Raw genomic sequence first — 23378 nt, 5'->3', positions numbered from 1 at the left:
TACATTGTAGGGAATTGAATAAGCTAACATTGGAGTGTCATTGCCCACCTCATAGGATTCATACTCCTTAGATCAAGTTTCAACTCAAGGGCATCCATTTCTTTCCCAACATTGACTTAGCATCAGGCTCTCTTTAGATATGAGTTGAACCTCAAGACACCTAGAAGATTTCTTTTAGGACCAAGTTCGGCCTGCAAGTCTGCTATATTTTAGAGAATTATCAATGATATTTTCCGACCTCATCTTGGTAATTTCATCGTAGTCTACATAGATGATATCCTAGTTTATAGCAAATCTTCAGAAGAAAGTATAAAACGTGTTCAAGTTGTATGAGAATTTCCTGACTGACATAATATCTAACCCAAGATAAACAAACCCTTTAACCAAATTTCTACTAACTACCTTGGATTTTCCATAGACCAACATGAATTTCTTGTCAATCTAGATAAATTCAGGGTGCTCAAAGTTTGGACCACACCTACTTTAGTTTTAGAATTGAAGAGTATTTTGGGAGATATGAATTTTTGCAAGAAGTTAATCCATAAAGGGTCTCATACTGCTCATCCTCTATGCAAGCTGACAAGCACATGGCAACCAGAATATGAAAGTTCCTTCCAAAAGTTGGAGGATGTTATGTGTACAACTTCAATTTCGGATCTCCCTAGCCTAGAAAAGCCTTTTGAAATTGACACAAATTCCTCGCAATGTGCCATAGGAACAATTCTTAAGTAGCGAGGACATCTATTGCCTACAATTTAAAAACTTTGTCCTTGTCTAAAATGTGGTACACAACTTATGACAAAGAGTTGTAAGTGTTAATTCAAACTTTGAAGTAATGGAGAGATTATTTGCTTGGCAAGGAGGCAATCTTGCACACTGATCACAAACCACCGCATTTCCTGGAGTCTCAATCTAAGCTTCAAAAGCACCACCATCCAAGTGGGAAACTTGGTTGTAGTAATTACACCTTGTGATCCATTATATATTAGGAAAGAGCATTAGCCAACTAATTTAGATTTTGGACCTATTCTTCAAGAGCGTAGCAAACCTACAATTGTAAATCATGTACCCTTACTAGATTATACATTGAGAGATGGTTTTCTTTGCATGTTAAATTAGCTTTGCATCCCAATTGGTTCAGCATGATATCTATTGATAAGCACATCCCATTTTTATGATGGGCATGTGAAAATTTTGAAAAAATGCATTGGAATGCAAATTCAGAAATTTCACCTCAACCTTCACGTTTCCTAGATCTATTTCCTATGAGCTTTCTAGCCTTGGGGCTGAATCTCAAATATTAATTTACAGCAGCAAATATTTCACTTCGGTGTTATCAGAACCAGACCGGAACTAGTGGAACGACCGGTCTGACCGTTTTTGGCCCAAAACTAGTTCGAACCGGGCCTCCAAACTAGAATAGGCCAGTTCGGTACCGAACCGGCCGGTTTGGTACCAAACTGGACTATTTCACCGAACCGTCTGGTTCAATACCAGCTTCGTGCAATTTGTACTTATGCAGGCCAGTGTAAAAAAATTGCCTCCTTTTTTTATTTTTAGATTTTTCCAGTTGGTTGGCCCACTTCTAATTCTCCCCTACACTAGCCTAATATTCAAGCCTACAACCCTTAGCCTAATATTCAAGCCTACAACCCTTAGCCTAATAATCAAGCCTATGGACCTAGCATTTCTATGTAATTCATGGTAATGTTTCATTTTCATCCTTTTACTTAAATTTTTAACATTACCTTGAAATGACTCGGGATGTTTGAGAGTGGTTCCAACCTCGTTGGATTTCATATGGAGAAAGTAGAATTTTTTATTTCACTCAAAATCCAACAGACTTAACAATTTTTCAGAATTCAGGATTGGGGGGATTGCAACGTTTCCATTGGATTTTGTCATGTACAAGGGGTATGGAACTAGTATTTAATAAATAGCACCAAGCCCTCTATGTACTTTGATGTTAGTGGCATTGGTTGTCAAACTCCTCTATCATGACTTTGCTAAAAATGTACCCATCACTCAAACAAAATCTTGACATGACATGCTATGTTTTTTCTATCTTATTTTAATGCCTAAATGGTTATATTTGTAATGAACCATTTTCGATTTATAGGCAAAAAGGTATTATCATGTATACGATGTGTGCATATGATAGCTACATATGCATACATTGCATACCTTGCACTAATATACTTATTAAATAATTATGAAAAATATTAAATAAGTAATAAAAGGTTTGAATACCTAAAATAATTAAGAAAGGAGATATTACCTAAAATTTGACACTTAGAATATGCATAATAAATCTTTCATAAGTATAAGATTAATGAATAAAATTAATACTCTCCACCATAATATTAAAGTTATAAGTTAATAATTATAAAATATATATAAATTTTACTTTATTTAAATATTATAATTAAAGTTTATAAAGCTAATTTAGATAATAAAAATCACAAACATATTAATATATAAATGTACCTATAATTAAAATTTAAAATTAAAAAGTCAAACATATTAATATCTATGGCTATTAAATATTCATACCTCACCTTCCAACAACACATAACCTTATGACTCTCTAAATCAAATATGTCAAGAGCGGTGGAAGAAGGCAGCGACCGCTTGGGAAAGATACTTATACAAGTATGCAGAGAACTGGAAGAGGAGGCAAGGGGAATGATAGATTGAAATTTTGAACTGAAGATTGGAATTCGGAGTTGAAGGATTGGAATTCAGAACTAGAGATTTGAGCAATTATTCTTGAAGCTTTTGGGCACAGGGGCCAGAGTGCTTCGATTACGAAGTATTTTGGAATTGGGTACCAAGGATTGTGTCCAGTTTGGTAGGGAGGATTTGGTCATTTGGTAACAAGAGCGGAATTGGAGTGACGACAACCTGGGATTGACATCAAACGCGAAAGCCTAGTATGTATGAGTGAATTAAATTGATAAATTCCTATTTAAACTGCAATTGTAAATTTTGGAAGGATTTAGGGATAAAAATTCTGGTTAGGCCTCTACACACAGAGTGAATTAAATTGGTAAATTCCTATCTAAACTATAATTGTAAATTCTGGTAGGATTTAGGGATAAAAATCTTGGTTAGGCCTCTACAATATTGATGACGAAGACCCCAATATAGGTAATGATTTTGATGATATGTAGGCGTTTGTTGTAGCATGATTTTATTTTTATGTTAGAGGTCATCTAGAGCCTATTTGTTGATGTATTTTCGACTCATAGATGGATTACACTCGATGCTATTTTGGTTATGTGCACCCTTACATGCTATGTAAATGAGAACTTTTGCATATTGTGTATGTAATGTTGCTTCCTAAATTATTTTGGAACAGGATTAATTTCTACCTTTTGGGGCCAATTTTGGAGGAGATGGGGCCCATCCGATTTTATTAGAAGACTTAAGAGTTAGAAGTAAGTTATTTTGATTTTTTTAGTAGCATGTGGGGTCTACCCACACAAGGAAATACACACTCCCTAAGCCAATAGTTCGAATTGCATGAGAGGGAAAATCGAAGGCTTAGTGAGGGACCCACGAAGGAGGGAAAATAGAGGGAAAAAGGCTCCACGAAATCTATAAAAGGAAGGAAACACTCTTCATTTCATCATCTTTGGTATATCGAATTTCTTCTTAGTTGCTCGAGCTACTTAGCCAGGTCACTTGCTGTTTAGCAAGAGTCTTCCAAGTGGAGAACTCACCCTTTCTTTAGGGGAGTTCAAGTGCCACCCTAGAGAGGCTCATACATAATCTTCCGAAGGTGATTTTCAGTGTGGTTTCCAGCATTTGTATTCAATATCTCTAGGTGGTGCATATTTGTGGAGGACGCAGTGTGAGAAACTGATTTGAGATCTTTTGCATTCTTCAAGGGAGCTTTCGTCAGGAAAAATTCCAAAAGAGAAGCTCTACTAATTTGCTGCCATCTGGGTGAGTTTTTGGGCTGGAGGAGAGAGCTATCATTCTTTGGGGATTTCACCCTTCCTGGGCCAGCGAAGACGAAAGAGATTGGGCATACATGGGAGGTGGAGACTCAGTCATTGAGGTTGATCCTTGTTAAGAGAAATAAGGGAAGCATTAGTGGAGAGGATTGCTTCTTTTCCAGAGTATTTGAGGAGGATTTCGCTGGTGTATTGACAGGAAGTGTGCTTCAGCGATTTTGGAGGGCGTAGGGCCTTTTGGGAGTCAATTTTGGAAGGTCAAAACCAGGCCAAACCATTTCTAGGTTTTTGTGGGTTTTGCCTGAAGAGCCTATAAATAATTTTGCATAATTTTCTAAGCACCGGAGGTGGGGTGTTCAACCATATCTTTGCAGCAGACAATGCAAAATTGTTGGGGACTGCGCAGTGCAATAGTTGGTCAGTTGATTGTAGCTCCAAGTTATCATTGCTTCAACTGGGCTTTGCTCCACTTGCCTTTGAGTCAAGCCCAAGTGAATTCATTCCATATTTTGTACTCTTGCACTAGCTTATAATAAAATGGCTCAGGTGCTTCCATATTTCTGATTGTTATGGGCGTGTTCTAATTGTTTTAAAATTTATGTGGTGAAAAAAATTGTTGTTTGTTTGCATATCACTGTTTTTCCTATTTTGGAACATTACAGTGGTATCAAAGCTCAATCCTTGGCTCAGCCGTGGGGGAATTTCCTATGAGTGAGGAGGACAAACAGAATATTACCTACAAAAGGCAAAGGTACCGGAGTAGGGAGAGGGAGCTAGAGATCACTCCTAATATTGAGGATCGTGGGAAGGCAGTGATAGAAGAAGACATGGGGGAGCCCAAGAGGAGAGAAGAGGTGGCTTTTGACGGTCTCTTGAAGGCCCTCAGTGATTTGTCAAAGGGACAGAAGGAGATGTTAGATGAGATCAAAATGTACAACCAAGAACAAAGCACTCACCGAGATTTTCTATCTGGGGAGACTTTAGGAGCTTCTCAACAGTTTGATCACCCTTCACCTGTTGCGTAGCCACCATCCTCTAGTAGGCCAACTAGAGCCACGCTACCTTCTTTCCTACCTTTGGCACCAGGCAAACCGGGGTGAGTTGATGATCAATTGCCTATGGAACAACATTTCAGGGAGTGGCAATCCATGGGAGCAGACTTTAGAGAAGCACTGTGTTTCAGAGATTTTTGCCAGCTCAAGCAGAATGAGAAGGGAAGGAGCTATGGAGGCCATAGCACACAGAACTACGAGTTGCAACCTACCACTAGGAAGATGTACTTCCCCACTTACGATGGCACTACCAAGTGCACAGCTCATGCTTGGGTAGAGAAGTTGGACACCTATTTCCAGCTCAACTGGATGATGGAGGTAGAGGCCATTAAAATGGCCACTTTGCATTTGGAGGGGGAGGCACACGATTGGTGGTTTCATGACTTGTGTTGAAGTTTCTAAGTTTACTTAGTTAGAAACCCTCCATGCACTTTATCTGATTTATTTCTACCTACTTGTTATTTTCCTTAACAAGTTATTTACATTGTAAACACTGAAAATAAACACTAGTGCATAATCAACATATTACAGATCAGCGACTAAAAAGAAATAGAAACAAACACACCATATGACACCATTATTTTTGGAATAATGTCCCCAGAAAAACCCAATGTGGTAAAACTGGTGCAGGTATCTGAGGGTTTTCTTATTAAGCAATATCAAAGTACAATCTGGGTGCCGAAACTGGCCTACCCAATAGAGAATTTCATTGGCAGTAATACCTCTCAGTTTCTGACAAATCTACTGGCTAAAACCCCGGATAATCCTTCCGATAGCTACTCAGCACCAATCTGCCTTAGAAACCCCAACGTCTAGACTCTACCCAATCTGGACTGCGTTAGCCTCTCCTAGCCCAGCGATGGCCCTGTCTCAGCCTATCTTGGCATGCATCAGCCCCAGGAGGCTCTATGTCAGCTCTCTGACCCTCTGCGTCGGCTACGCTGGCCTCTCTGGTGCTCTGCGCAGCACTTAGCTGTCTCTGTGTGGCCCTGCGTGAGCACTGGTTGCTCCTGCGTCACTCTCTCTGGCTGCTCTGCTGCTCTCCAGCACTATCTCTACCTCTCTGTCTCTCTGTACTTAATGCCCCTCAACTGCTCTCCGATCACTGATTCTATCTGTCTTAGCAAACCCCGCTCTAGAGAATAGAATCACTAATCACTCTGGTGTGTTCTCTAAGTGACCCTCAGACCTCCTCTTATACTTTTCCTGTTGACATATCAACGGCTGAGATTAAGTCCCTAATCAATGGCTAATATTAGATCTAGCTTGATCCATGTCTTTTGGACCATTCTAACACAGATTCATATTAATACACATTAATATTTTATTTTCCCTAAGTTTAGACTTAGGAACTCCATTAAAAATATTAATTATTTTAATATCTCCTAATCTATTTAGAATCTGCGCAAACCCTTTCTGGGTATTGGATATCTCATGTGCCCCAACCTCTCCACCAAATTTCGTGGCTAGAGCACATTCGATGCTACCCCAAATCAACACTTCCTCTTAGTGAGGACTGTGCTCTAGCAATACTCCTCACTGAGTATTACTCTGATCATCCGGCATTGATACTTGTGTTGATGCTAGGCCTTCCTACCCAACATCCTCTGCACTACTGTATCCTGTACTGCTGCCCATGGTTCTGCCACTGCGACTGCTGCATCTGTATGACAACTCCCTCTGCATCCGTGTTGCTGCTAGTACTTTCTCCCAGCACGACATCCGCACTGCACCTCCTCTCATCATGTTGCATCGTGCTATCCATTGCTGCACTGCAACTCAGTTACTGAGAAGTAAGTAACGGATCTCCCAATCTGACCTCCCTGTTGGGTTAAAGACACCCACTGATGCTGAAACTACCTCTGCTATTGACAAGTGCTCCCTCTCTAACCTCTGTGCTGCTACAACAACTCCCTGCATCTCGCACCATTGCACACCTCTTTGTGCCATCCTGCACTGGTGCATCACTCTTGTGCCTCTCGCACTGTTGTAGCCTGCTAGCCTCACGTTGTCTCGGGACTCCTGCACTGTAACTCTCTCTGCGGCTCCATCCGCATCCATCTCTACCCGACTCAGCCAGTCCTGCTACTCCTCTTCGCGGCTCCTGTAGCAAAGGTCTAATCCAAGAGGGTGGGTACCTCGAGGATCCTGCCCCTCATTGCCTATAATCCATCTGACTACATCTCGATATCTCCCCACTTCCACTCAAGTGGTGCATGTGCACTCATGGCACAGTCATCGTCTGTCAAAACTTCCTTCTCTTCCCTTGCTGGCGTTGCCTTAGTCTCAAAAGACTCTCCCTTACTCTTCTTCCTTGGACACTGGGTCGCATAATGACCCAGCTCCCCACAGTGGAAGCACTTGATCTTGGAGAGATCTTTCTTCTTTCGCTTCTCCTTCTTTCCCTCAGATGCTAGGGCCATGTCTTCTTCCTCCTGCTTGACCTTGATCCCCTTGTTGTTGCTACCCATCTTCAACTGCCGTCTGATCTCTTCCAGGTGAAGAGCTGCCCACATCTCGTCCTAAGGTGGAAGTGTCCCTCTGCCCAGTATACTCTGGACAAATACTTCCCAGTCTTCTGAGACAGCATTCAGGGTTGTCCTCACCATTAGTTCCTGATCCAGTGTCGCCCCTATAGCAGTCAACTGGTCTCGGATCTCATTCAGTCCTCTGAAGAAGGTGTCAATCGATTGTCCCTTCTTCCTATGATATGACCTCATCTGATTCTCAAGCAGCATTCTTCTCTACACATAAGTATGCTAGTACAGCTTCTTGAAAGCCTCCCACATCTCAAATGTCGTTTCCTTCTCGGCTATGTGTGGTACTACATGATCCTTGACCTCGTCAAGGATAATGCTCTTGGCCCTCGCCATCGCCTCCTCGTACCTATCATTATCACTGGGGTCAACTGGGACAGCTATTACCTTCAAGGCAAAGTTCTTGACACAATTCCTGTCAAGTACGGATAAGATTTTGGCCTTCCAGACTGCGAAGTTCGATGCTCCGTCCAGTCTATCCTGCTCTCTTACTCCGTGTAGTGCCATGATGCTCCTCTACTTCCCTCCTGGAAGTTCTCTGTTCGACTCCTCTGAGTTTCTACTTCTCGTATGGAAGTTCTTTTCTGAACTCCCTCTAAGTCCTGATTTCCCTCTTGGAAATCCTTCTGCTGCTTGTCGAGATGCCCCCTACTCTGATCGTCTTGTGCAACCGCACCACTGATTTGGGTTCCTCGGCTAGAAACCCTTGGTAGCAACTCCTTTGGCCCCACTCTGTTGGTATTGTTCTGACTACAATACCTCACCAGCTCCACTTTGCAATATTCCTACAACCTTCTAAACCCCAACAACTTCCTATCTGTGGACTATGTCAGCCCCTCTCTGCATCACGTTGGCCCTGCGTCACCCCGGATGGGTCCGCGTCAACCCTAGGAAGCCATGCATCAGCCCTCTGCCCCTCTGCATCAGCGACGTTGGCCTCTTTGAGGCTCTGCACAGCTCTTGGCTGCCTTTGCGTGGCCCTGCGTGAGCCCTGGCTGCCTCTGTGTCACTCTCCTTCGCTGTTGTGCTGTTAGAAACAACTTCTGTCACCTCGGGACAACTGTTTCTGTTGCTCTTGCTTCGGTCAGCTGATGTCCTTTAATCCTCCTGTGATCTGCAATCACGCTCTGATACCATATTGAAGTTTCTAAGTTTACTTAGTTAGAAACCCTCCATGCACTTTATCTAATTTATTTCTACCTACTTGTTATTTTCGTTAACAAGTTATTTACAATGTAAATACTGAAAATAAACACTAGTGCATGCTCAACATATTACAAATCAACAACTAAAAAGAAACAGAAACAAACACACCATATGACCATTATTTTTGGACTGATGTCCCTGGAAAAACCCAATGTGGGAAAACCGGTGCAGCTATCTGAGGGTTTTCTTGTTAAGAAATATCAGAGTACAATTTGGGTGACGAAACTAGCCTACCCAACAGAGAATTTCCTTGGCAGTAATATCTCTCAGTTTCTGACAAATCTACTGGCTGAAACCTCGAATAATCCTTCCCGCAGCTACTCAGCACCAATCTGCCCCAGAAACCCCAGCATCTACCCAATCTAGACTGCGTTAGCCTCTCCTAGCCCAGCAATGGCCCTGCGTCAGCCATAGGAGGCCTTGCGTCAGCTCTCTGACCCTCTGTGTCGGCTACGCTGGCCTCTCTAGTGCTCTGCACAGCACTTAGTTGCCTCTGTGTGGCCCTCCGTGAGCACTGGTTTCTCTTGCGTCACTCTCTCTGGCTGCTCTGCTGCTCTCTCGGCACTATCTCTCTATACTTAATGCCCCTCAGCTGCTCTCTGATCACTGATTCTATCTCTCTTAGCAAACCCCGCTCTAGAGAATAGAATCACTGATCATTCTGGTGTGTTCTCCAAGTGACCCTCAAGCCTCCTCTTATACTTTTCCTGTTGACATCTCAACGGCCGAGATTAAGTCCCTAATCAATAGCTAAGATTAAATCTGGCTTGATCCATGTCTTTTGGACCATTCTAACATAGATTCATATTAATACACATTAATATTTTATTTTCCCTAAGTTTAGACTTAGGGACTCCATTAAAAATATTATTTATTTTAGTATCTCCTTATCTGTTTAGAATCTGCCCAAACCCTTTCTGAGTATTGTAGATCTCATGTGCCCCAACCTCTCCACCAAATTTCATGGCTAGAGCACATCCGATGCTACCCCAAATGAACAACTCGTCTACTCTAGGGCATGCCAACATGACCTATGAAGATTTCACATGGAGAGTAGTGGAGCGTTTTGATCGGAGGGATCTAGAGACTCACTTCAGGGAATTGACTAGCTCAGGCAGAGAAGACATCTAGAGCATTATATTTCAGCTATGTTACCAGGATTCGGATACAGATACGGATAGGGATACGGATCCGGATACGGAAAGGATACGTCACGTACAAAAAAATAAAATATAATAATATTTTTTAAATTTTAAAAATTACTTTAGAGTTCAAAAATCAAGTACTCCATGAAACCATCAAACACTTTTAGAACTGAAACCATTAGATATATTATAAATATGAAGACTGAAACACTAAAATGATGCATCAGCCCTTATACAAAGTAACAAAAAGGATCATAATATCTTAAATGATAATAGTAAATACATTTACATATCTTCAAATGGATCTATATCTTCTGCATATTGCAACTCTACATCATGAATAGATGATGGGGGTCCTGGAATGTAGGAAGTTGCATCAGTAGGCTGGACTGGTGGTGGAACAATATCCTCAAGTAGGTTGAGGTGAGTCATGGCATTTAGTGTCAGGTTCAAGTTAGAGATCTCAAGCTCCACATCTCACATCCTGCTCAAACCTTTTTTATACTCTAATTCAACATGTGATAGAAGATGGAGGTTGGAATGAACATAAACAAGATCCTCAGCCTTTGCCACTCCTAACCTGTTTCGCTTCACTGAATGGATGAAGCCATATGTATTCCAATTCCTCTCAGCTGATGAGGAACTAGCAACTTGTGATAATAACCTGGTGGCTAGAGTAGAGAGATGAATGCTATACCCACCATGGAAGCCCCACCAAGTAATAGGATCAAGATGCCTTCGATCGTCCATAGCTACTGGATCTGAAAAGCTACTTGTAGACTGTACAAACCCTCCAAATTTTTGGCAGACATCCATTGCAACTCCCATATCTCTATAAAGTTTCCTCAAAGTTGTCTTGTATCCTTGTACCACTTTAGAATCCTTGTTTGCCGTTGTTCTACCCGGTAAAGACAAAATTTTGGAATGATAGTATTTAGGGTGCAATGCATATGCTAGAAGGTGTAATGGTGTGGTCATTTTACTCCACCTTTCTATAACTATGTCCTTCACTAAATAAGAATGTTTCATAAGGGTCATTTTCACATGCCCTGATAATTTCCCTTATCCTCTCCAACATACTATCAATGTTTTCATAAACTTCCCCTAAGCAAGGTGTATCTGTATCAAATGCCCTAATCAAGGTCAAGATTGGTTCAGTGAACCATAGAAGGTATTGGACCTTGTCCCACCATGCATCATCATGAATGATGGACTTGACTTTTTGCCCTCTATCATAGGTGGAAGTCCTCCATGATTCCCAAAGAGGGTCAATGACCATTGCTTGTAATGCTTGTATCACGTCCACAAGCCTCTTTATGACAAGAGTGTGGGAGGCAAAATGGGTTTCAGCAACCTACAAGTTTCAAAAAGTACAAAAGTCAAATCTCAAATTGAAATGAGAAATCATATATAAATTTGCAATTAAAAGAATTTCCAATACAAATAATATTGATTAAAAAAAAGTACATTCAATAGCTCCAACTTCGCAAAACCTCTTAAATGGCCTGGGACATTGAATGATTTGTTATGAACATTTGGATTTCCTTTGCTGCTACATATATTTCATTAATCCATTCAATCTCACCAATCTTGGCAAGCATAGGATTCAATGAATATACTGCATATGGAGTCCAAAAGATGTAATCATATCGACCCTCCACAATTAAACCTACAGCTTTACAAACCTGTGCGTTGTCCGTAATGACTTGGACAACATTATGTGGCCCCACACTTTCTATTGCATCAATAAGACAAAAGATGTAATCATATCAACCCTCCACAATTAAACCTACAGCTTTACAAACCTGTGCGTTGTCCGTAATGACTTGGACAACATTATGTGGCCCCACACTTTCTATTGCATCAATAAGAATTGTGGACATGAAAGATGCATCTTTCTCTATTCCACTGCAATCAACAGCCTTCAAGAACATTGCCCCTTAGGGGCATACTGCAACAACGTTAATTAATGGACTGTTTCTTTGGTCTCTCCATCCATCAAAAATGATGGACACTCCTGTTTCTGCTCATGTATCCCAGTTTGCCTGTAGTTGTCTATCCACAGATTGTCTTTCTAATGCCAACAATGTATTGCAGACCTTTTCATATCCAAGGTTTTTGTACCATTTTGGCGCTTCATTAACTGCCTTAATCATTTGTTGCCAATAAGGGGAACGCACCAAATTGAATGCTAGCCCATTTGCATAGATGCAATGAGCTACATGTTCATTGGCTATGTCTCTACCTTGATTATTGAACGCTACTTCACGAGGGCCTAGAGTGGGCCTTTTATTAGTTGTGGCAATAGGCCTAGATGGCAATGGAGGCCTAGTTGTAGAGATTCGCACAGGGTGTTTTCACTTAGCATGCTTCCTATCGGCGAATTCTTGCAAAGATGCATAGAATTGCATTTTTCCAGGACTCAAACCTTTGCCAGGTTTTCCATTTGCATCTTTTGGCCCGGTGCATACTTGCACCCCTGTGTTAGTTTGACCAGTGAGATGGGCCTTCACTCTAGTATATGAACCATTTTTTATATCTTGGCATTCATTGCACTTCCATTTAAATGAACCACCTCTGGGATTTTTTCCAATAATCTCCACATACTGCCATAAAGGAGATTTTGGGTTTGTTTTGATGATTTCCCCTTCACTCTGCTCATGTTGTGATGGTTCCATAATGATCTATAGGTTACGTTACTCAGTACTGCATATAAAATTCAAATTATAATATATTAAAATTTAATAATTATCAATACACAATTAAATAATAGCAAAACCCATGACCAAGTGGAATAACAAAAACTAAAATATCACCGATATCACCATATATTTCACTACCCTATCTTTACGTGATCCACATGGGTCGAGTAAATTAATGACCATCGACATAAATCATTATGCACTTTATAAATACCTAAGCCACTTTGAAATTTAATATTATTTTTAGCCTTGATGATCGGCTGGTTCATTTGAAATACATCAGTTTAAACAAATTTATTATTTTAGTAGTAAAACAAAAGGAAATCTTGCCATTACTAATATTATTTGTTGCGATATTTTTCTTCATCATAAAAACTGTTTAATTTGAACCTATGGAACATTTTAATAAATATGTATTGTATCAACATGGGAACTTTCAAATGAACATTTAAAAATTCAAATGGCCATGGTGACTTGAGTGGTGTATCGTATCTAAAAAATCGCGGTCATGGTGACTCGAGGGCAGAAAGATTTCACAACCGAATAGACAAATTGAAATGGTGGTTTAATAAAAATATTAAAATACATTGCGGTGTCTTGGTCCAGCTGATGATGTGAATACCGACACACACGTTGAAACTTGAACCTGAACAGTGAACGACGAACCTGAACCTGAACGACAAACGCTGGGCCTTGATGAAATGAATAATGCTAAACGCCAAACAGTGAAAGCTAAACACCAAATGCTAAACGCTAAATGCCCCCTGTTTTGTTCTGCCTGTTGGGTGCACTGCCGACAAAGAGGGACCACATAACTTTAACTAACGTCAAAAATGAAAACCCTAAACTCCAACGCATGCATACATTTTAATTTTTAACTTTTTTTGGGTTCTGGAATGTAATATTCCTAATTAGCCATGGCTAATTGGAATATTCGATTTTGCTCAATTTTGCCTTCTATAGTTATTTATAAATAAAAAGGTGAGGAAAGGGGGACATAATTCAAATTTTGGAATAAAGTCACTCCCTAGTAGCTAAACGTTGTAACTTAAAAGGGGAGCCAAGGGGGCCAAAGGACCACGTAGAGAAGGGGGGCCACGTAGACACTTGGAGGGACTACGCAGATGGAAAAGGAGCACGTGGCAAGAGAGAGGCTACGTTGGAGGAGGTGGGCCTTAGGGTTTTGAGAGAGGCCAACGCTATAAAGCAGAGAGGAGCCTCCTCATTTGGGCATTGGATTATGTGCATTTGAGCTAGTCACCTCGACTTGGAGCACGCTGGCTGTTTAGCCTGTCTGCAGCACTGTTTAGTGCATTGAGTGTCTCCGTTCGGAGATCTCACCCTTAGCCTCGGGGGACTTTGAGTGCCTACTCGGGCAAGGTAGTTTCCAGCAATCTTTGGCAGTAGGATTGATCTTTGGCGTTGTGGAGGAGCTGAGCATTTGAGGACTGCGTACTCTTGAGAGAAAGGGACGTAGTTCTTTTGGTGGAAGTTCCAGATTGGGGGTTTTGTGGAGGATTAGAGTTGGGAGATTGAGCAAGGGATCAACTCTTGCATATTGGAGGATTTTGGCAGAGTTTCGGGCTGAGTTTTAGTGGATTCTATTCAGTGGAAACGCAGAGCCTTGAGGGACAGCGTAGATCCCCAAGGGGTGATTTTCGGGGGTCGGCTATTTCAGAAAAGCTTTCTGGGTTTTTCTGGGTTTCTTGAGTAGAGTCTGATTCCAGAGTTATAGCATTTTTTGAGGAGGGGAACAACCCCAAATCCTCATTTGATTTCCAGTAGTAGCAGCAGCACGGCAGTTCTTCAGCAGCTTGGACGCAGTTCAGAGAGAGGCCATTCCTTTGCTATTCTGAGTGTATTTCTTCACTTGCCTTGTGCAAGTCGAGGTGCCATCTTTCTGATCACCTCCTGTACTCATTCCATTACTCAGTATAATGAAATGGCTTAGCATTTCTCTCTGCATTTCTTGAGTATCTGCTTATATTTCGTGTTCATATTATTATATGTTGTACCATTGTTATTTTTATCTCTTTGAGCTTCCCAGCTACTATACCACTTGTGTGTTTTTCTCCTATACTCTTAGACGGAGTCTGCAAAGGGCCAGGTAGCCTCCAGATCTCGTCCTCTTTTCAGAGGCGACATATCTGGTAAACACCCTCCCAGTCCATCTCTAGTTGGAGTTTGCTTGTGTTTGAGGGATATCCCTAATAAGGGATATTACAATGGTATCAGAGCATAGATCTGGCTCAACCTGTGGAGCTAGCAGTCTATGACACCAAAGGAGAAGCCCTAAATCTATTACAGAGGTAGGAAATATAGAGATATTGAGCGTAGGTTGGAGAACACCTACGAAGAGGGAGACCGTGTTCGGTTGGTGGACACAGAACAGGAGGAGCCTGTGGTGGACGCAAAGCAGGAGGATCCGATGGAAGATAAGGACGGGAAGAGATTTGCGGACATGCTCCTCAAATCAGTGCAGGATCTGTCGAGGCAGATCGAGGTGATGGGGCAGAGGTTCACGACGGTGGAGGCTAGACAGCGTGAGAACCCACAGGTTTTCCAGGTTGGTGAGGGATCGGGTACATCCCACCATTTTCCAGAGCAGGGTGCCACTCAGCGTGATTCTACTCAGCTGATGGCCTCACATGCCCCTACACGCTCTACCATGCCCACTTTCCTAGGAGCAGACATGGGGGCTGGAGCCAAGCAGGAGGCAGAGCCCGGTCATATGGGCGATTATTTTGTAGAGTACCAGGCCTATGGGTAGGAGTTTAGGGATTCTCTCTCATTCAGAGACTTTGTTCAGCTCTAGCGAGATAGTAGACCTCGCGACCATCACAGAGGATACCGGCATTATCATGATGGAGACACCCACTGCACAGCTAGTAGATTCCACTTGGCCTACGTTTGATGGCTCATCAAACAGTTCGGCAAAGTCTTGGGTGGAGAAGCTGGACATCTATTTCCAGCTTAACCAGATGTCGGAGACAGAGGCCATCAAGGTGGCGACATTACATTTGGATGGTGAGGCCTAGGACTAGTGGTTCCATGGGATGGTTACTCGGACACTCCACAGTGACGACATATGCCGAGTTCACCAGGAGATTGATAGTGAGGTTTGACTGGGGGGATCCGGAACAACACTTTGTTGAGCTGATGAGGCTCAAATAGACAAGAACCCAGAGACCTACATTGCAGACTTCTTGAGGGTTTCAGTGATGGTGCCAGATCTATCCGCGGCACGGAGGATCTACATGTTTGTTGAGGGGTTAGCAGAGCCACTTAGGGGTCTAGTCAGATCCACTAGACCAGCCACACTCTAGGATGCTATTAGCAGGACCCGGGACTTACAGGATGCCTTACCTAGGACCCAGACATTTCACCCCCAGAGACAGGCTTTCCAGCCTAAGGGGAAGGGTGTGAGGATTCCGCCTCCAAAGGGGAATCCAAGACGAGCATAGATTGATGATGATGCCAGGAGGGAGCTCAAGAAGAAGCGGTTGTGCTTTACCTGTCAGGAGTCATGGGCACCGGGACATAGATGTGCTGCTGGCAAGGCACATTTTATTGAGGTCTTCTCCGAGAGCAGCGGGGAAGAGGATGAGAAGGATGATGTGGAGGCAGGAGATAGTCATGCCGCGCAGGATCCTTTGCCACCTCCACCACCAGCAGCAGGTGGTGCAGCTTTTGCACCTACCGGAGGGGTCCTTGCAGCATTGTGAGGAGTTCCCAAGTATTTGACACTGCGTGTACGGGGGACTGTACATGGCCAACGAGTATCAGTTTTGGTTGACAGTGGGGCAACCCACAATTTCATCGATGCACAGATGGTTGAGCAGAGAGGTATACAGACATAGAGCTTCGATGGCTTTTCAGTTTTGGTCCCAGGAGATTAGACCATGGTATGTGCTCGTTATGTCCCAGAGTTATCAGTGACGATGGGCACCTACACATTGACTGACCACCTTTTCGTGGTCAATATTCCGGACACCAACATGATACTGGGTGTTCAGTGGCTTATCACTCTAGGGAAGGTCACGACAGATTGGAAGGCCCTAGAGATGGAGTGGGATGATGAGAAGACAGGGAGGCATGAGAAGATATGGGGACAGCACAAATATCTGCCTCAGACTGTTTCGGCTCATCGAATGGAGGCAGTCTTCCGAAAGGGAGACGTAGAGTGGGCAGTGGAGCTACGTGTATCAGAGGTAGGGACTACAGGGCAGACGGTGCACCCAAATATACAATCCATCCTTGACCGGTATGCCACAGTATTTGGGGAGATTCCACTGGGACAGCCACCGGACCGGGGGTTTGAGCACACCATTGAGCTTGAGCAGGGCATACAGGCCATGATTACTACCCCCTATAGGCATCCCAAGGCCTATCGGGATGAGATTGAGTGGGCATTCAGGAATTGTTGGCTCTTGGGCACATTCGGCTGAGCACGAGTCCTTTTGCTGCTTCCGTGGTGTTGGTGAAGAAGGACGACACATTGAGGATGTGCATTGACTACAGGGCCCTGAACAAGAAGACCCTGAAGAACAGGTACCCCATACCCAGGATCGATGAGTTGATGGATGAGTTGAGAGGAGCACGGTTCTTCTCAAAGATTGATTTGAGATCTGGGTACCATCAGATTCGCGTGAGGGAGCAGGACATTCCCAAGACCGCCTTCAGGTGTCACTATGGGCACTTTGAGTTTTTGGTGATGCCCTTTGGGCTAACCAACGCCCCAGCTACATTCCAGTCCTGCATGAATCACATCTTCCACAGTCACTTAAGGAAGTTTGTGTTGGTGTTCTTTGATGATATTCTCATTTACAGCAGGACTTGGGAGGAGCATCTCCAGCACATTGAGACAGTGTTGCGCATCTTGGAGGAGCAGCAATTCTATGCCAAGCTCTCCAAGTGTGAGTTTGGGTTGATGGAGATGTTGTACTTGGGACACATCATAGGGGTGGACGGAGTGAGAATCCACGAGGAGAAGATCAGGGCCATCAGAGATTGGCCAGAGCCGAGGAACGTGACAGAACTTCGGGGATTCATTGGCATTTTTACTTACTACCGGAAGTTCGTCAAGAGTTTCTCCCAGCTTGCTGGAACCCTAACAGATCTGACGAGGAAGGGGGCATTCAGTTGGTCGGATACAGCGCAGTGAGCCTTTGACAAGCTCAAGGAGGTTATGAGCAGCTGCCCAATGCTTGCGTTGCCGGATTTTTCGCAGCCATTTGTTTTGGAGTGTGATGCGTTGGGAGAGGGGATCGACGCAATGTTGATGCAGGGAGGTCACCCTATAGCCTTTGAGAGCCGGAAGCTCCTTCCGCATGAGAGGTTGTATTCTATATACAACAAGGAGATGCTAGCCATTATGCATGCATTGGCCAAATTCCGGCAATATTTAGTGGATAATAGGTTTAGGATGAGGACTGATCACAATAGCCTCAGATTCTTTTTGGAGCAGAAACAGCTACACGAGAGGCAGCAGAAGTGGATCAGTAAGATCCAAGTGTATGACTTTGATATTTAGTATGTCAAGGGTAAGAACAACGTGGTAGCAAATGCCCTTTCACGTAGACCAACCACGTTGTCTCTTATGAGCTTGGACACAGACTTGAGGGCTCGACTCTTAGTAGAGTCTCCAAGGACAGATTTGCATGTGAGGTTCTGGATGGGCAGGTGGCGGATGACAGGGACAAGGTAATCGATGAGATCATCTACTATAGGGACCGGATCTTCTTGATTGAGGGATTTCAGCTCAAGAAGAAGATACTTCAGGCATCACATGATTCACCATTGGCCAGCCATCAAGGGTTTACCAAAACCTACAGGGCCATTAGAGAGAGGTTCTCATGGAAGGGCCTCAAGGAGGATGTACTCCAGCATATCCGGGAGTGCAATATTTGCCAAAGGAACAAGGGGGAGATGAGCCATCTCGCAGGATTATTGCAGCCTTTTCCCATTCCGGAGGGGAAATGGGAGTGTATTTCGATGGACTTCATCACAGGATTGCCCATGGTGCAGGGCAAGGATTGTATCTTTGTTGTCATTGACCGACTGACAAAGTACGCACACTTTTTCGCCATATCCGCACACTACACAGCAGCGCAAGTGGCCGAGCTATTCTTTAGAGAGGTCTTCAGGCTACATGGTCTTCCTAAGACCATCGTCAGTGACAGGGACAGCCGTTTCATGGGCCGGTTTTGGCAGGAGCTTTTCCGGTTGGTGGGGACGGAGTTGACATCGAGTACCAGATATCATCCACAGACAGACGGGCAGACAGAGATAGTTAACAAGTCGCTGGAGGGCTACTTGCATAACTATGTCAGTGGGCAGCAGAGAGCATGGCTGAAGTCGCTGCATCTAGGGGAGTACTGCTACAACACTACACATCACATGTCCCTTGGTATGTCACCATTCTATGCTTTGTATGGATATCATCCTTTATTTTTTGCTGACGTGATGTTTGGTGCTAGCAAGGCTCCGAGAGGCAAGATTTGGATCCAAGAGAGTCAGGATATTCTCCGAGCTCTCAAGGATAATATGGCTACAGCGCAGAACCAACAGAAGCTAAATGCTAACAGGGGTCGGGTAGAGATACAGTTTGAGGTAGGGGACTTGGTCTACCTACGATTACAGCCATACCGATAGTCATCACTGAAGCAAAAGGGAGCTGAGAAGCTCAAGCCCCGCTTTTATGGGCCATACAGGGTGATACGCAGGATTGGACAGGTTGCCTATGAGTTGGAGCTGCCCCAAGGTAGCAAGATTCATAACGTTTTTCATGTCTCATCCCTGAAGAAGGCATTGGGGCAGCAGGTGACAGTGACAGATGAGCTACCACCCACGGATGATGAGAGGCATTTGGTGTTGCAACCAGAGGCTATTATTGATACTAGGGAGAGGCAGCTGCGAAGCAGGATGGTCCAGGAATTCTTGGTGAGGTGGAAGAATTTACCGGATGGGGATGCCACTTGGGAGAGAGAAAATTTTGCAGCATCCATCACTTCAGTTGCTTGAGGACAAGCAACATTTTGCCGCGGGAGACTGTAATATTCCTGATTAGCCATGGCTAATTGGAATATTCAATTTTGCTCAATTTTGCCTTCTATAGTTATTTATAAATAAAAAGGTGAGGAAAGGGGGACATAACTCACTTTTTGGAATAAAGTCACTCCCTAGTAGCTCAACGTTGTAACTTAAAAGGGGAGCCAAGGGGGCCAAAGGACCACGTAGAGAAGGGGGCCCACGTAGACACTTGGAGGGACTGTGCAGATGGAGAAGGAGCACGTGGCAAGAGAGAGGCTATGTTGGAGGAGGTGGGCCTTAGGGTTTTGAGAGAGGCCAACGCTATAAAGGAGAGAGGAGCCTCCTCATTTGGGCATTGGATTATGTGCATTTGAGCTAGTCACCTCGACTTGGAGCACACTCGCTGTTTAGCCTGTCTGCAGCACTGTTTAGTGCATTGAGTGTCTCCATTCGGAGATCTCACCCTTAGCCCTGGGGGACTTCGAGTGCCTACACGGGCAAAGTAGTCTCTAGCAGTCTTTGGCAGTAGGATTGATCTTTGGCGTTGTGGAGGAGCTGAGCATTTGAGGACTGCGCAGTCTTGAGAGAAAGGGACGCAGTTCTTTTGGTGGGAGTTCCGGATTGGGGGTTTTGTGGAGGATTAGAGCTGGGAGATTGAGCAAGGGATCAGCTCTTGCATATTGGAGGATTTTGGCAGAGTTTTGGTCTGAGTTTTGGTGGATTCTATTCAGTGGAAGCGCAGAGCCTTGAGGGACAGTGTAGATCCCCAAGGGGGTGATTTTCGGGGTTCGACTATTTTAGAAAAGCTTTCTAGGTTTTTTAGGGTTTCTTGAGTAGACTCTGATTCCAGAGTTTCAGCATTTTCTGAGGAGGGGAACAGCCCCAAATCCTCATTTGATTTCCAGCAGTAGCAGCAGCTTGGACGCAGTTCAGAGAGAGGTCATTCCTTTGCTATTCTGAGTGTATCTCTTCACTTGCCTTGTGCAAGTCGAGGTGCCATCTTTTTGATCACCTCCTATACTCATTCCATTACTCAGTATAATAAAATGGCTTAGCATTTCTCTCTGCATTTCTTGAGTATCTGCTTATATTTCACGTTCATATTATTATATGTTGTACCACTGTTATTTTTATCACTGTGAGTTTCCCGATCACTATACCATTTGGATGTGTTTGGTTGGGGTTTACTTGGGTTTGAGGGATATCCCGGAAATGGGATATTACATGGAATTTGGACAAAAGTTCTGCGGGTTCTGGTTTTAAAATCGAGATGCATTTCTGGTGAGGAGAAGTCGTTTCCAAAAATTCAACATCCGCCACCTGCCGTTTTGTGCACGTATTCCCGCGGATCCGGATCCGGATCAGATCTGAGGATATGGAGATCTTTGCCCCCCTGCTGCCGGATCCGATAACGTAGTATTTCAGAGTTCCTGAGGGTCTCAATCATGGTACCAGATTTGTCGTATGTTAGGCGAGTATACACATTTGTAGAGGGGTTGATGGAGCTACTGCGTGGACTGGTGAAGGCACACAGGGTCTCTACTCTACTCGAGGTTGTGACTTGTACGAGAGACTTGCAAGTGGCCATCCCAAACACCCAAGCACTCTTTCCACCATGCACTTCCTACCCTCAGAAGGGGAATGACACCAGAGAAGACCTAGGGAAAGGGCCGCTAGATGATGAGACTAGAAGAGACCTCAGGAGGAGGAAGTTGTGTTTTACATGTTGGGAGCCATGGGCGCCAGGTCATCGGTGCATAGCAAGCAAGGCCCATTACATCGAGTTCTTCTCAGACAACGATCAGGAGGATGAGGTGGAGTTGGATTTTGGTGGGGGAGACAACGAGAGTCCAGTAGAGAGGGGACCACCACCACAACCACCACATGGGGGAGCATCTTTTGCACCATTGGGGGAGTCCTAGCCTCTTTGTGCGGGGTTCCCAAATTTTTGACCAAGAGGATCAGAGGCATAGTGCAGGGGCAGTGTGTATCAGTCTTAGTAGACAGTGGGGCCACCCACAATTTTATTGATGCTCAAATGGTCCGAAGGAGAGGCATCACCACTACAGAGTTTGACAGGTTTTCAGCTCTGGTACTAGGAGACAGAACTATGCAGTGCACTCAATATGTTCCCGCTTTGATAATGACCATGGGAAACTATCCGATCATAGACCATTTCTTCGTGGTGGACATACTAGACACCAGTGTGGTGATGGGTGTCCAATGGTTGTATTCCCTTGGCCGAGTTACCACCGATTGGAGGAAACTAGAGATGGAGTTTACCGAGCCGGATGGTAAGCTAGTGGTTCTTCGGGGCATGCATTCATATCCTCCACAGACAGTTTTGGCCCACAGGATGGAGGCCGATTTGAGGCATGGGGACATAGCATGGGCAATAGAGCTAAGGATTTCAGAGGTTGAGAGATGGGCCAAGCCACCACATCCAAACATACAGGCGATACTGGACAGATATCCGATAGTTTTTGGAGATATACCACCAGGGCAGCCACCTAACAAGGGGTTTGAGCACACTATAGAGTTGGAGCCTAGTGTGCAGGCAGTCATTACTACACCCTATAGGCATCCCAAAGCCTAGAAGGATGAGATTGAGAGAGCCATCAAAGAGCTATCGGCGTTGGGCCACATCAGACCGAGTTCAAGTCCATTCGCTTCTTCAGTCATGCTAGTGAAGAAGAAGGATAGGACTCTACGCATGTGCATTGACTACATAGCACTCAACAAGAAGACATTGAAGAACCAGTATCCCATTCTGCATATTGATGAGTTGATGGATGACCTTAGAGGAGCCAAATACTTCTCCAAGATAGATTTGTGGTCTGGGTATCATCAGATTCAGGTGAGGGAGCTAGATATCTCGAAGACAGCGTTTAGATGTCATTATGGGCATTTCGAGTTCTTGGTCATGCCCTTTGGGTTGACTAACCACCTACTACCTTTGAGTCATGCATGAATCATGTGTTCAGGGGTCAACTGAGGGGATTTGTGCTGGTATTCTCTGATGATATCTTGATATGCAACAGGACGTGGGAGGAGCACTTGCAACATCTAGAGGTGATGTTGTGTACCTTGGAGGAGCAACAATTCTATGCCAAGATGTCCAAGTGCAAGTTTGGGCTAACAGAGATTCTCTACTTGGGATACATCAAGAGCAGATGGGGTCAAGGTGCACGAGGAGAAGTTCATGGTCATTCGGGGGCTAGCCAGTGCCTAGAGATGTGATAGCACTGAGACGATTCTTGGGCATATGTAGTTATTACCGAAAATTTGTTAAGTGTTGATTTGGGGTAGCATCGGATGCGCTCTAGCCATGAAATTTGGTGGAGAGGTTGGGGCACATGAGATCTCCAATACCCAGAAAGGGTTTGTGTAGATTCTAAACAGATCTGGAGATATTAAAATAATTAATATTTTTAAAATATTAATGTGTATTAATATGAATCTGTATTAGAATGGTCCAAAAGACATGGATCAAGCCAGACCTAATCTTAGCCGTTGATTAGGGACTTAATCTCGACCGTTGAGATGTCAACAGGAAAAGTATAAGAGGAGGCTTGAGGGTCACTTGGAGAACAAACCAGAGTGATCAGTCATTCTATTCTCTAGAGCGGGGTTTGCTAAGAGAGATAGAATCAGTGATCGGGAAAGCCGTTGAGGGGCATTGAGTACAGAGAGACAGACAAGCAAAGATAGTGTCGGGATAACAACAAAGCACCAGAGGGGG

At 43.9% G+C, this 23378-nt stretch overlaps 1 protein-coding gene across 3 annotated transcripts in view; it reads right to left on the bottom strand.

Annotated features, from left to right (window-relative positions):
• LOC149167291 (protein ZINC INDUCED FACILITATOR 1-like) overlaps positions 1 to 23378 on the bottom strand; it is a 374552-nt gene that overhangs the window by 263567 nt on the left and 87607 nt on the right. The window lies entirely within an intron of this gene.

The sequence above is a fragment of the Pinus tabuliformis genome, chromosome 5_1 (genome assembly GCF_031772625.1).
Source record: "Pinus tabuliformis cultivar Carrire ecotype Pingquan chromosome 5_1, CPIR1, whole genome shotgun sequence".
NCBI lineage: Eukaryota > Viridiplantae > Streptophyta > Pinopsida > Pinales > Pinaceae > Pinus > Pinus tabuliformis.
The sequence above is the reverse complement of the archived record's forward strand: the minus strand, read 5'-3'. Positions and strand labels throughout refer to the sequence as shown.